Source organism: Hyperolius riggenbachi, chromosome 8 (assembly GCF_040937935.1).
Source record: "Hyperolius riggenbachi isolate aHypRig1 chromosome 8, aHypRig1.pri, whole genome shotgun sequence".
In the NCBI taxonomy this organism is placed as follows: Eukaryota; Metazoa; Chordata; class Amphibia; order Anura; family Hyperoliidae; genus Hyperolius; species Hyperolius riggenbachi.
In genome coordinates this window covers 194,949,608-194,964,847 of record NC_090653.1, presented here as the reverse complement: position 1 = coordinate 194,964,847, position 15,240 = coordinate 194,949,608, and the positions used below count along the sequence as shown (strand labels likewise).

General features: G+C 48.2%; 1 protein-coding gene across 2 annotated transcripts in view; it reads right to left on the bottom strand.

Annotated features, from left to right (window-relative positions):
* PLP1 (proteolipid protein 1) overlaps positions 1–12,643 on the bottom strand; it is a 348,570-nt gene extending 335,927 nt beyond the window's left edge. Inside the window, exon 1 of one of the 2 annotated variants that reach the window (XM_068248070.1) lies at positions 12,562–12,643. The gene's annotated coding sequence lies outside the window, so the exon portion shown is untranslated. The remainder of the gene's footprint in view (positions 1–12,561) is intronic. The other variant, XM_068248071.1, reaches the window with a different exon arrangement.
* Positions 12,644–15,240: the final 2,597 nt, after the last annotated feature.

Here is a 15,240-nt window from a genome sequence, read left to right as displayed (position 1 = left end):
GTGTGGCTGAGCGAGCAGTGTACTACTGTTCCCAGCAGACACAGAGTGGCAGTAAACACAATGCTATATAGTGTGGCTGAGCGAGGTACACAGAGTGGCAGTAAACACAATGCTATATAGTGTGGCTGAGCGAGCGGTGTACTACTGTTCCCAGCAGACACAGAGTGGCAGTAAACACAATGTTATATAGTGTGGCTGAGCGAGGTACACAGAGTGGCAGTAAACACAATGCTATATAGTGTGGCTGAGCGAGCGGTGTACTACTGTTCCCAGCAGACACAGAGTGGCAGTAAACACAATGTTATATAGTGTGGCTGAGCGAGGTACACAGAGTGGCAGTAAACACAATGCTATATAGTGTGGCTGAGCGAGCAGTGTACTACTGTTCCCAGCAGACACAGAGTGGCAGTAAACACAATGCTATATAGTGTGGCTGAGCGAGGTACACAGAGTGGCAGTAAACACAATGCTATATAGTGTGGCTGAGCGAGCGGTGTACTGCTGTTCCCAGCAGACACAGAGTGGCAGTAAACACAATGTTATATAGTGTGGCTGAGCGAGGTACACAGAGTGGCAGTAAACACAATGCTATATAGTGTGGCTGAGCGAGCAGTGCACTACTGTTCCCAGCAGACACAGAGTGGCAGTAAACACAATGCTATATAGTGTGGCTGAGCGAGGTACACAAAGTGGCAGTAAACACAATGCTATATAGTGTGGCTGAGCGAGCGGTGTACTACTGTTCCCAGCAGACACAGAGTGGCAGTAAACACAATGCTATATAGTGTGGCTGAGCGAGGTACACAGAGTGGCAGTAAACACAATGCTATATAGTGTGGCTGAGCGAGCGGTGTACTACTGTTCCCAGCAGACACAGAGTGGCAGTAAACACAATGTTATATAGTGTGGCTGAGCGAGGTACACAGAGTGGCAGTAAACACAATGCTATATAGTGTGGCTGAGCGAGCAGTATACTACTGTTCCCAACAGACACAGAGTGGCAGTAAACACAATGCTATATAGTGTGGCTGAGCGAGGTACACAGAGTGGCAGTAAACACAATGCTATATAGTGTGGCTGAGCGAGCAGTGTACTACTGTTCCCAGCAGACACAGAGTGGCAGTAAACACAATGCTATATAGTGTGGCTGAGCGAGGTACACAGAGTGGCAGTAAACACAATGCTATATAGTGTGGCTGAGCGAGCAGTATACTACTGTTCCCAACAGACACAGAGTGGCAGTAAACACAATGCTATATAGTGTGGCTGAGCGAGCAGTGTACTACTTTTCCCAGCAGACACAGAGTGGCAGTAAACACAATGCTATATAGTGTGGCTGAGCGAGGTACACAGAGTGGCAGTAAACACAATGCTATATAGTGTGGCTGAGCGAGCAGTGTACTACTGTTCCCAGCAGACACAGAGTGGCAGTAAACACAATGCTATATAGTGTGGCTGAGCGAGGTACACAGAGTGGCAGTAAACACAATGCTATATAGTGTGGCTGAGCGAGCAGTGTACTACTGTTCCCAGCAGACACAGAGTGGCAGTAAACACAATGCTATATAGTGTGGCTGAGCGAGCGGTGTACTACTGTTCCCAGCAGACACAGAGTGGCAGTAAACACAATGTTATATAGTGTGGCTGAGCGAGGTACACAGAGTGGCAGTAAACACAATGCTATATAGTGTGGCTGAGCGAGGTACACAGAGTGGCAGTAAACACAATGCTATATAGTGTGGCTGAGCGAGCAGTGTACTACTGTTCCCAGCAGACACAGAGTGGCAGTAAACACAATGCTATATAGTGTGGCTGAGCGAGGTACACAGAGTGGCAGTAAACACAATGCTATATAGTGTGGCTGAGCGAGTGGTGTACTACTGTTCCCAGCAGACACAGAGTGGCAGTAAACACAATGTTATATAGTCTGGCTGAGCGAGGTACACAGAGTGGCAGTAAACACAATGCTATATAGTGTGGCTAAGCGAGCGGTGTACTACTGTTCCCAGCAGACACAGAGTGGCAGTAAACACAATGCTATATAGTGTGGCTGAGCGAGGTACACAGAGTGGCAGTAAACACAATGCTATATAGTGTGGCTGAGCGAGCAGTGTACTACTGTTCCCAGCAGACACAGAGTGGCAGTAAACACAATGCTATATAGTGTGGCTGAGCGAGGTACACAGAGTGGCAGTAAACACAATGCTATATAGTGTGGCTGAGCGAGCGGTGTACTACTGTTCCCAGCAGACACAGAGTGGCAGTAAACACAATGTTATATAGTGTGGCTGAGCGAGGTACACAGAGTGGCAGTAAACACAATGCTATATAGTGTGGCTGAGCGAGCGGTGTACTACTGTTCCCAGCAGACACAGAGTGGCAGTAAACACAATGTTATATAGTGTGGCTGAGCGAGGTACACAGAGTGGCAGTAAACACAATGCTATATAGTGTGGCTGAGCGAGCAGTGTACTACTGTTCCCAGCAGACACAGAGTGGCAGTAAACACAATGCTATATAGTGTGGCTGAGCGAGGTACACAAAGTGGCAGTAAACACAATGCTATATAGTGTGGCTGAGCGAGCGGTGTACTACTGTTCCCAGCAGACACAGAGTGGCAGTAAACACAATGCTATATAGTGTGGCTGAGCGAGGTACACAGAGTGGCAGTAAACACAATGCTATATAGTGTGGCTGAGCGAGCGGTGTACTACTGTTCCCAGCAGACACAGAGTGGCAGTAAACACAATGTTATATAGTGTGGCTGAGCGAGGTACACAGAGTGGCAGTAAACACAATGCTATATAGTGTGGCTGAGCGAGCAGTATACTACTGTTCCCAACAGACACAGAGTGGCAGTAAACACAATGCTATATAGTGTGGCTGAGCGAGGTACACAGAGTGGCAGTAAACACAATGCTATATAGTGTGGCTGAGCGAGCAGTGTACTACTGTTCCCAGCAGACACAGAGTGGCAGTAAACACAATGCTATATAGTGTGGCTGAGCGAGGTACACAGAGTGGCAGTAAACACAATGCTATATAGTGTGGCTGAGCGAGCAGTATACTACTGTTCCCAACAGACACAGAGTGGCAGTAAACACAATGCTATATAGTGTGGCTGAGCGAGCAGTGTACTACTTTTCCCAGCAGACACAGAGTGGCAGTAAACACAATGCTATATAGTGTGGCTGAGCGAGGTACACAGAGTGGCAGTAAACACAATGCTATATAGTGTGGCTGAGCGAGCAGTGTACTACTGTTCCCAGCAGACACAGAGTGGCAGTAAACACAATGCTATATAGTGTGGCTGAGCGAGGTACACAGAGTGGCAGTAAACACAATGCTATATAGTGTGGCTGAGCGAGCAGTGTACTACTGTTCCCAGCAGACACAGAGTGGCAGTAAACACAATGCTATATAGTGTGGCTGAGCGAGCGGTGTACTACTGTTCCCAGCAGACACAGAGTGGCAGTAAACACAATGTTATATAGTGTGGCTGAGCGAGGTACACAGAGTGGCAGTAAACACAATGCTATATAGTGTGGCTGAGCGAGGTACACAGAGTGGCAGTAAACACAATGCTATATAGTGTGGCTGAGCGAGCAGTGTACTACTGTTCCCAGCAGACACAGAGTGGCAGTAAACACAATGCTATATAGTGTGGCTGAGCGAGGTACACAGAGTGGCAGTAAACACAATGCTATATAGTGTGGCTGAGCGAGCGGTGTACTACTGTTCCCAGCAGACACAGAGTGGCAGTAAACACAATGTTATATAGTGTGGCTGAGCGAGGTACACAGAGTGGCAGTAAACACAATGCTATATAGTGTGGCTGAGCGAGCAGTATACTACTGTTCCCAACAGACACAGAGTGGCAGTAAACACAATGCTATATAGTGTGGCTGAGCGAGGTACACAGAGTGGCAGTAAACACAATGCTATATAGTGTGGCTGAGCGAGCAGTGTACTACTGTTCCCAGCAGACACAGAGTGGCAGTAAACACAATGCTATATAGTGTGGCTGAGCGAGGTACACAGAGTGGCAGTAAACACAATGCTATATAGTGTGGCTGAGCGAGCAGTATACTACTGTTCCCAACAGACACAGAGTGGCAGTAAACACAATGCTATATAGTGTGGCTGAGCGAGCAGTGTACTACTTTTCCCAGCAGACACAGAGTGGCAGTAAACACAATGCTATATAGTGTGGCTGAGCGAGGTACACAGAGTGGCAGTAAACACAATGCTATATAGTGTGGCTGAGCGAGCAGTGTACTACTGTTCCCAGCAGACACAGAGTGGCAGTAAACACAATGCTATATAGTGTGGCTGAGCGAGGTACACAGAGTGGCAGTAAACACAATGCTATATAGTGTGGCTGAGCGAGCAGTGTACTACTGTTCCCAGCAGACACAGAGTGGCAGTAAGCACTATGCTATATAGTGTGGCTGAGCGAGGTACACAGAGTGGCAGTAAACACAATGCTATATAGTGTGGCTGAGCGAGGTACACAGAGTGGCAGTAAACACAATGCTATATAGTGTGGCTGAGCGAGCAGTGTACTACTGTTCCCAACAGACACAGAGTGGCAGTAAACACAATGCTATATAGTGTGGCTGAGCGAGGTACACAGAGTGGCAGTAAACACAATGCTATATAGTGTGGCTGAGCGAGCAGTGTACTACTGTTCCCAGCAGACACAGAGTGGCAGTAAACACAATGCTATATAGTGTGGCTGAGCGAGCGGTGTACTACTGTTCCCAGCAGCGACACACAATGACTGGGGGGACCCTGGCTAGCGTGGCTGGAGCGCGAACTACCCTGCCTGCCTACCCAAAGCTAAACCCACAGACAAATGGCGGAGATATGACGTGGTTCGGGTATTTATTTACCCGAACCACGTGACAGTTCGGCCAATCAGAGCGCGTTCGGGTCCGAACCACGTGACCCGTTCGGCCAATCACAGCGCTAGCCGAACGTTCGGGGAACCTTCGGCCATGCGCTCTTAGTTCGGCCATGTGGCCGAACGGTTTGGCCGAACACCATCAGGTGTTCGGCCGAACTCGAACATCACCCGAACAGGGTGATGTTCTGCAGAACCCGAACAGTGGCGAACACTGTTCGCCCAACACTAATTCCTACACAGCCCATCGAGCATCCGAGTCCCCGAGGACTACTGCACCCGGCTGGAGGGGAGAACAGATAGCTAAACCTGCTTCACCCATCACCCAGAGGAGGCAAGCACCGCTGTCTCCTGGATTCAAGCCACCAACCACTGACACCCGTAAATGCTTTGTATGTGACAAGGTGGGTCATATCAGTGTGACTTTTCCAGAAAGGAAGAGGGAGGCCCAAAAATCCAGTGAGCTCCCAAACTCCAGTGAAATCCAAGCTGTGTTGTGTACTACCAGGAATGCCACTAGCTATGCAGAGAATCTGCAGCTTGTCATGGTTGGGGGTACAGTTGGGGGTACTGGGCTGAGAGACACTGGAGCAGAAGTGACTCTCATACATCCCCAGCTTGTAAATCCAGAGCAGTATATTCCTGGGAAGATGATTGCTGTCAAAGGAGTTGGGGGTGTCACTCCAGCCATACCCACCGCATTGGTCCACCTGGATTGGGGGACCAGCAGTGGAATGAAAGAAGTTGGGGTAACTGATAAAATCCCCACCAAACGTTTTGCTGGGTATTGACCTGGGACGGTTAGTAGCCTGGTATGAGCCTAATCCAACCCCCGTGGAGCCTGCATCCCCACCAGAAGTCCCGGACTCATGTAAGGTACTGTGTGATAACTCTTTGCAACTGGGGGGTGCTGGTGAGTCTCCAGGGGATAAGGACTGTGTACTAGGAGCGAGCCCTAGTAAGTCTCCAGTGCCCAGGCCTGGAGTGGGACATGTTGATACAGAGAATTCAGAAACTGAGGATATCATTTGACGCACGGACTATCGATGCAATCAATGCAGGGAACTGTTGATGCTACTTGTGAAGTGCTGAGTAGCGATATGTGTATATGCAGATAATGTCGATATTGTATATGATGCTCTAAATGACAATATGTGTAGGGCAGATAATGTTGATGTCATATGTGTTGTGCTACATAATGCTGTGTGTCATGTGGACACTCCGTCAGCTGCAGGAGCAACCAGCAGTGTTTGCTGGGCTGCAGCAGATGAACTGCCCACTGAAGGGGCAGATGGCACCAGGCCAGATCCTTCCCCTTCAGATGATTTTGAGTTCAAATGTATGAGTGATGATATGTGTAATGCGGACACTCCCTCAGCTGCAGTGGTAACCAGCAGTGTTAGCGGATCTAAGCGGAGGGACTGTCCACCGAAGTGGCATATGTTGCCGGGTCAGCAGCGTCCGCTTCGGTACCTGGCCCTGAGGGCCCAAGAGCCTCTCAGTTTGCAGCCTCCCTGGTGCATGTGACAGGCAGCACTGAGCTCTCTGGGGCTGTTCGATTTGACAGCAGCCTGGAAGGGCTCAGGGGTCTGGCCAGCAGGTCACTAGCTGGGAGGGGCAGGCAGAGAGGGTTCTGGGAAGTTATTCCCTCGGAGCCGTCTGAAGTGGAGGAGGCAGACCGGCAGATAATCGTTCCCCAAAGGGACAGAGAGGTAGCTCCTGCCACTATAGAGAGAGTGCGCGTAGTGACTGTCGAGACCCTTCACCAGCTGCCGCACTGTCTCTATGGTCGCAAATTTACGGTCATCACTGACCATCATCCCCCTGGTTGGTTACATCAGGTTGCTGGGGGCAACGGCACATTGCAGCAACCTGGCCTAGTTTTCCAGGCGTGTAGCTTGGAGCAAACTGCCAGGTGGGGAACCCTCCTGAGAATGCTAAGGAGTTACCCCACCAGGCCAGGCCGTCAGTGTAGGCGCTGGCAATACGATTTGTGGGAATCTTCTGCGGTGCGCCATTTTGAAAAGATGAGGTGTCATAACATAGCAGCCATTTGTGGTATTGCATATATTACAGAAGCCATATTTTTCATGTTTCTGTCTGCTGTGTACTATTTCAGATGTGTATATATCAGAATCAGAATCATTTATCAGAATCATTTATTTCGTCAAGAATGACAGTCATGCCCAGAATTGTTTTTGGCACAATACATATAGCTCAGGAAGAAGACGTAGATAGAGACATTTATAGAAAGCAGCAAACAGCAGAGGCATCAGTTCACAATTAGAGATGTTGCGAACTGTTCGCTCGGCGAACATCTCTGGGGCTTTTACTACTTCCGGGTCGCTCTGACCCGGAGTAGTACGCCTGCGCTGCCCGGCAAAGCGCGTCCTAGATCGCGCTCCTGTTGCCGGGCACTCTCTGCGCATGTGCGTGACGTCGTTCATGACGTCACGCACATGCGCAGAGAGTGCCCGGCAACAGGAGCGCGATCTAGGACGCGCTTTGCCGGGCAGCGCAGGCGTACTACTCCGGGTCAGAGTGACCCGGAAGTAGTAAAAGCCCCATGCTTTCAGAGATGTTCGCCAGCGAACGGTTCGGGAACCGTTCGCTACATCTCTATTCACAATACATTACATTGCATTATACATACATCACAGTCCCCAAAATGACATTTAGATGTCCAACAGATAGTCTTGTGGGCTTGTTGGTTCAGTTGACTGACCAGCCATGGCACAGCCCGCCCCACCGCTCGTTGGGGCTTGCATTGATGGTAGTATGTGGAGGGAATTTAGGAGGCTGACCGCCAAGGGGAAGAAGGAGTTTCTGTGTCTCGTGGTCTTTGTTGAGATGGCCCGTAGCCTCCGGCCCAATGGCAACAGGTTGACGTAGCGGTGGCCTGAGTGTGTGGGATCATTGGAAATCCGCAGTGCCCTTGATTTCAGTCTTTTGTTGTGTAATAGGGCAAGAGAGGGGAGGGGGCTCCCAATGATCCTCTCCGCTGACCTTATGACCCTCTGTAGTTTGTCTTTGTAACTGGCGGTGCCACCAGCATACCAGACCAAGAGAGAAGAGCAGAGGATCGATTTGATGGTGGCAGAGTAAAAGCTGGTTAGAATTTCTTGAGTCATGCCAAACTTCCTCAGCTGGCGGAGGAAGAAGAGTCTCTGCTGGGCTTTCCGTTGGGTGGCAGTAATGTTGGGCTTCCAGCTGAGATCGCTGGAGATGGTAGTGCCCAGAAGCCGGGCGCAGGGCACTCTAGCTACCTCAGTGCCGTCAATATAAATTGGAGGTGGGGTGGGAGCAGACTTCCTGAAGTCGATGATTAGATTGACCGTTTTTGCCGTGTTAAAGAGGAGCTGTTAGGTATAGGGTCTCAGAGAAAATAAACACATATATCAGTAGCTAAAGATTGGCTGTACTTACATTACATATGCATTTCACTGTCCACGTTTGGATTTCACAGAATTTGTATATAGTATATGCAGAGATAGATGCTCCTGACAGCTCATGGCAGGCTCCATGTTTGTGAAGCCAAATGTGTCGTCATGTCCTGCCTGCTTCTGATCACAAATAAGCTCGTTCTTGAACAACACGGTGTGCAGTGAATATTAATGAGCCATGTGGCTAGGAACAATAGCTGACTCCTGCAGTGAAACTCTGCCCCGAGATTTATCAGTGTTTCGCGCTGGACTGAATAGAAGCTCCTGTACCGTCTCATTAGCAGCCGAGGGGAGGGCCCCAGAATGCTTTGCAGTTTAGCTGCGGCTTGCGTCTTTATGGGTCTATAACAGACTTTAAGATAAGCACACATCAAAGGTAACTGAAATGTTTATCTTCACTAATGGCTTTTGAGCTTCCTTCTAAACTGTTTAACACAGGAGAATAGAGGTTTAAATTAGCTTCTGCAGCCTGACAGTTACTCTTTAAGCACCAGCCTGTTCTCCTTGCTCCAGTTATTATTATTATTATTATTATTTATTTATTTATAAAGCGCCAACATATTCCGTGGCGCTATACAATGTAAGAAAACAAACAAGGGATACATAATGATACAGACAATAATATACATCAAATATGAACACTGATACAAGATACAGCACTGCTGATTACAATTTGATTTAACATGATGACTAAAATGTATAAATGTCTAACAGTGTGCAAGCAATTAAATTAATAACAGTCCATGACACAAAAGGGTGAGAGCCCTGCCCTTGCAAGCTTACAATCTAAAGGATTGCAAATTCTCTCCACCTGCTGACAGTACTCCTGGATATTATCCTTGGTGACAAGGCTCACAATGGTGGTGTCGTTGGCGAACTTGATGACCTTGACAGAATCTGCCTCAGATCTGCATTTATTTGTGTAGAGGGAGAACAGCAATGGGGACAGGACGCAGAGTTGAGGAGCACCAGTGTTCGTGGTCGCTGCTTGAGAGTGGATATCGCCCAGTCTGACGACCTGGGACCTGTTGGTGAGAAAGTCCATGATCCAAAGTTGTAGGATTGGGTGGACTCCAAGTGCAGCTAGGTCCCCTTGAAGAATGCATGAGCAGATGGTATTAAAGGCCGAACTGAAGTCCAGGAGTAGTATTCTGGCATACGTGTCTGGCCTGTCGAGGTGGTCATTAATGAGCTCCAGGCAGATATTGATCGCATCATCGGTGGACCTGTTTGCCCTGTAGGCAAACTGGTAGGGGTCTAGAAGGGGTGAAGTGGAGAGCTTAAGGTAGGCTAGGACCACACACTGACGGACATCAGGGCCACGGGCCTAAAGTCATTAAAGGGAACCAGAGACGAACAGAGTACAAAAAATGAAAAAGCTTTTATACATACCTGGGGCTTCCTCTAGCCCCATAAGCCTGGATAGCTCCCACGCCGCCGTCCTCCGCTTCCTCTATCGCCGGTACCGGGTCCCGCCACTTCTGGACGCGACCATTTTTCCACATACACAGGGGTTCCCTCCATACCCTTAGGCACGCGGCTGCGTAGTGTGGAGCTGCACGCGTAAGGATATGGAGGGAGCCCTTGTGATGCGGAAAATTGCCCGCATGCTTCCGCCGACTGGCCGAAAGTATGGGACCCGGTACCGGCGGATACAGGCAGCGGAGGACGGCGGCATGGGAGCAATCCAGGCTTATGGGGCTGGAGGAAGCCCCAGGTAGGTATAAAAGCTTTACCCCCGAACATCTCTGTTTCTCTTTAAGGTCAGAGACTCCTTGCTTCTTAGGGAAAAGTATAATGGTAGTTCTCTTGAAGCATGCAGGGACTTTGCCTTCCTTCAGTGATTTGGTGAAGATAGCGGAGAGGATGGGGCAAGTTGCCGACAGCAGGTTTTCAGGCAGGCTGAAGATACTCCATCAGGGTCGGAGGCTTTCCTGGCATTTAGTGTTGATAGGAGGTGCAGAACTTCAGCCTCACCCACCACCAAAGGAGAGGGTAGGCTCGGGATGTTGCTTACAGAGCATGAAGGTGGGCTGGCCGGTTCCGGGTTCCCCTCTGGTGCCTCCTGGCTCTCGAACCTACAGTAGAATCTGCTAAGTTCTTCTGCTAGTTTTGGGCTAGGTGTTGCATGTTGGGGTTGGGGCTTGTAGTAAGTGGCGGCCTTCAGCCCCTTCCATACAGCACGTGAGTCATTTGAGCAAAGGTTCTGTTTCATTCTCTCAGCGTACTCCTTTTTGGCAACCCTCAGCTCCCGATTAAGGTTGTTTCTTGCCTTTCTGTAGTCCTCTTGGTTGCCAGACATGTGTGCAGAAGCTGTCTGGTTTTGGGGGTATAATTGTCACCTGACTGAAGGAAGCTACTATTTTGAGTTTCTGTATGTCAAATTGCATTTGCATTCAGTTTCCAGCAAGGGAACCACAATTGTCTGCATTGAATAGATCAGTTACATTGAATAGCCCAAAGAAACCTGGACATTTAATTAGGAAATATCTACCTAGCCTCTAGCAAGGAAACTCTTAATTAGACAATTACCCGACCAGTTGGGCTGGAAGTGTTTGAATTGCTTTGAAGTCTATACGTGTAAACAGCTACTTGTTGTTCTCAATATCCAATAAGGACTAACTTAGTCTGGAAAGTTGGAAGCTAAAACAGGAACCTTTGAAGTTTGCATATCCCAGCCAGCAAGGATATGACAAGCGTTCTGTGCAAACCTTCTGAGGAAATTAAATTATATCTAGACGTGTACCCTGGGGATACGCTGCTTGCTATAAAAGTCCACGGAAGACCTTCACAACTTGTAGTTCCCTGGAGATAGCAAAGACGCAAGAACTGCCCTGGTCCAACCAGCCGCTGCGGTCTCCCGCAAACAACGTTCAGACCTTCATGCTGGTAACGTTTTATTCCCGTTTTTATTTTTGAGCAAACTGTCTTGTTGTGTGTCTTTGTAATTTTTACCTTGTTTTTGTAAATCTTTTGTATCTATAACTTTCTGCACTGTTCCACTTTTTTCTGGAATATTAAATATTTATTTAATAAGCTTGACTTCTGATGCACTAGCAAAAACTCATAGTCTGGGAAGAGACTGCAGTGTAACTTGCGTTACAAGTTCAGTGCCTGATTGTGCCTTGCTACTGTGTGATTGTATTGTGTGTGTGTGGCGTTCCCGTATTTGGCCTAAAGCGCAAAGCTGACCCAAATACGAAAACGCTGGACTGAGTGCAGGCCACTCGACAGCAGAGTGGGAATTGTTGGAGTGTCTAGTAGCAGCTAGTGGTGGCAGTGAGAAGTGTTTTTAAGGGGTGACAGCCTTGTGTTAGCTTGAATAAGGCTGCTTCCCCTCGCGATCTGGTCAAACCACCAGTCGGGAACCGTTTCTGCAGGCGTGCCGTGGAGCCGGTTCCTGACATTATTGGCTGGCAGTGGTGGGAACGCTTAGTACATTAGTATGCAGTTTAGCTCTCTATACGTGTAAACAGCTACTTGTTGTTCTCAATACCCAATCAGGACTAACTGAGTCTGGAAAGTTGGAAGCTAAAACAGGAACGTTTGAAGTTTGCATATCACAGCCAGCAAGGATATGACAAGCGTTCTGTGCAAACCTTCTGAGGAAATTAAATTATATCTAGACGTGTACCCTGGGGATATGCTGCTTGCTATAAGTCTGCAGAGGACCTCCACAACTTGTAGTTCCCTGGAGATAGCAAAGACGCTAGAACTGCCCTGGTCCAACCAGCTGCTGCGGTCTCCCGCAAACAACGTTCAGACCTCCATGCTGGTAACGTTTTATTCCCATTTTTTATTTTTGAGTGTTGTGTGTCTTTGTAATTTTTACCTTGTTTTTGTAATCTTTTGTATATATAACTTTCTGCACTGTTCCACTTTTTTCTGGAATATTAAATATTTATTTAATAAGCTTGACTTCTGATGTACTAGTAAAAACTCATAGTCTGGGAAGAGGCTGCAGTGTAACTTGCGTTACAAGTTCAGTGCCTGATTGTGCCTTGCTACTGTGTGATTGTATTGTGTGTGTGTGGCGTTCCCGTATTTGGCCTAAAGCGCAAAGCTGACCCAAATATGACAACGCTGGACTGAGTGCAGGCCACTTGACAGCAGAGTGGGAATTGTTAGAGTGTCTAGCAGCAGCTAGTGGTGACAGTGAGAAGTGTTTTTGAGGGGTGAAAGCCTTGTGTTAGCTTGAATATGGCTGCTTACCCTCGCGATCTGGTCAAACCACCAGTCAGGAACCGTTTCTGCAGGCGTGCCGTGGGGCCGGTTCCTGACAGGAACAGGTAACCTAATCACAGTAAATGGCACCATGAAAAAAAGAGCAATACATGAGGATTCTCAATGACAACATCAGGCAGTCTGCAGAGAAACTTGGCCTTGGGCACCAGTGGACATTATAGCATGACAATGACCCAAAACAAACAGCAAAAGTGGTGAAGACATGCTTAGCAGACAACAACATTGTTTTGGAGTGGCCCAACTAGAGTACTGACTTGAATCCAATTGAGAATTTGTGGAGGGAGGTAAAAATCAGGGTGATGTCAAGAAGACCCTCCAACCTGAAAGATTTGAAGCTCATTGCTAAAGATGAATGGGCAAAAATAGCTGTGGAGAGATGCAAAAAGCTGGTCTGCAATTATGAGAAATGTTTGATTGCTGTAATAGCCAATAAAGGACTTTCTATTGATTATTGAGAAGAGTATGAATAATTTTGGACTGGACACTTTTTGCTCAAATGTAAATAAAAGCTGAGAAATGTTTTTTCCCACAATAATGCCTCTTGTACATCATATTATTATCTTTTGGGAGACACCTATGTCATTTCCCGTCAACAAATTACTGGCTGGGTGAATAAAAGTAACTTTAAAGGCACATACACACGTCTGATTTCTGCGAACGACGGGTCGTTTGAACGTCCCATTGTTCGCAAAAATCAGACGTGTGTATGGGCCTTAAGTCAAAATTTGCCAGGGGTTTGAATAGTTATGGTCAGTGTGTGTGTATATATATATATATATATATATATATATATATATATATATATATATATATATATATATATATATATACTGTAGAGGTCATCAAGGCTGGGTGCTGGACGGGAGATATGTTTCCCCGCTGTTTGGACTCTGGTCCCTTTAAGCACGTGTGGTCCGTGGAAAGGAGCCCAGGTTTTATAGGCAGCAAGCAATTGCTGCCTGTGTGTTTTTTTTCTTTTCAGGGCCGGACTCCTGGGATGGGAGGGAAGGACGGGCGGGCCTTCCCATCCCACCTCGGGCCACACCTGCTTCCTCTGGGCTGTTCAGCTCAGGTAATGAGGTTCATAAGGGCTGCTCTGACAGGCAGTCAGGGAAGGTGTTTGGAGGAGTAGCATGCTGGCTACTAAAACTCTTGTCTCAAGAGTATTGCAAATAAGATTGCTGAAAGCTTGCTGAAGGCCAGGCCACACACTGGACTGTGATTTATGTGTGGTTTGGTCCTGTTGGAGACTTGCTGTATCTGAACAAACTGGACTTTACCTATACCAAAGCTGAAGTAAGCTTCCTGTTATTTTCCTTTTACTGCTGATGTCAAGCTGTTTAAATTCCTGCTGGTTAAATAAACGGACTTTGTTTTTATACAAACTGTGTACTGCGTGCTGGCTGCGAACCCCAACTTCACAACTGGTGCTCGGATGCGGGCAGGGGGTTTCACCGTGAAGAGGCGAAGTACTTGGGGTACATTGTCGGAAAGGGGTTGGTGAAACCCCAAGTGAACAAGGTTGAGGCAATCCAGGAATGGCCCCGCCCCGTCAGTAAGAAGCAGGTTCGTGCTTTCTTAGGCATAGTGGGGTACTACAGACGCTTCATCCCCAATTTTTCCACCCTGGCAGCCCCCTTGACTGATTTGACGAAGGGCCGTAAGTCAGTAATGATCCAGTGGACTGGGGAAACCGACAAAGCGTTTATGGAGTTGAAGTTGGCATTGTGCCAAAATCCTGTCCTGGTAGCCCCAGATTTCACCCGAGAGTTTGTGGTGCAGACAGATGCCTCAGATGTGGGATTGGGGGCGGCGCTCTCCCAGGTGATTGATGGTGAGGAACATTCAGTAGTTTTTCTCAGTAGGAAGTTGACAGCGGCTGAGAAAAACTATGCGGTCGTGGAGAGAGAATGTCTGGCCATAAAATGGGCTCTGGACTCCCTGCGCTACTATTTGCTGGGCAGGAAGTTCAGGCTTATTTCCGACCATGCACCTCTGTACTGGATGAAACAGAATAGGGGTACGAATGCCAGAGTGTCCCGGTGGTTTCTCTCTCTCCAGGAGTTCAACTTTTTGGTGGAACACAGGCCTGGAAAAGAGCATCAGAACGCCGATGCTCTTTCCAGAGTTCATTGCATGGTGGGTCAAAGTGCCTCCACCTCCTCGGGGTTGAGGCAGAGGGGGGATATGTAGAGGTCATCAAGGCTGGGTGCTGGACGGAAGATATGTTTCCCCGCTGTTTGGACTCTGGTCCCTTTAAGCACGTGTGGTCCGTGGAAAGGAGCCCGGGTTTTATAGGCAGCAAGAAATTGCTGCCTGTGTGTTTTTTCTTTTCAGGGCCGGACTCCTGGGATGGGAGGGAAGGACGGGCGGGCCTTCCCATCCCACCTCGGGCCACACCTGCTTCCTCTGGGCTGTTCAGCTCAGGTAATGAGGTTCATAAGGGCTGCTCTGACAGGCAGTCAAGGAAGGTGTTTGGAGGAGTAGCATGCTGGCTACTAAAACTCTTGTCTCAAGAGTATTGCAAATAAGATTGCTGAAAGCTTGCTGAAGGCCAGGCCACACACTGGACTGTGATTTATGTGTGGTTTGGTCCTGTTGGAGACTTGCTGTATCTGAACAAACTGGACTTTACCTATACCAAAG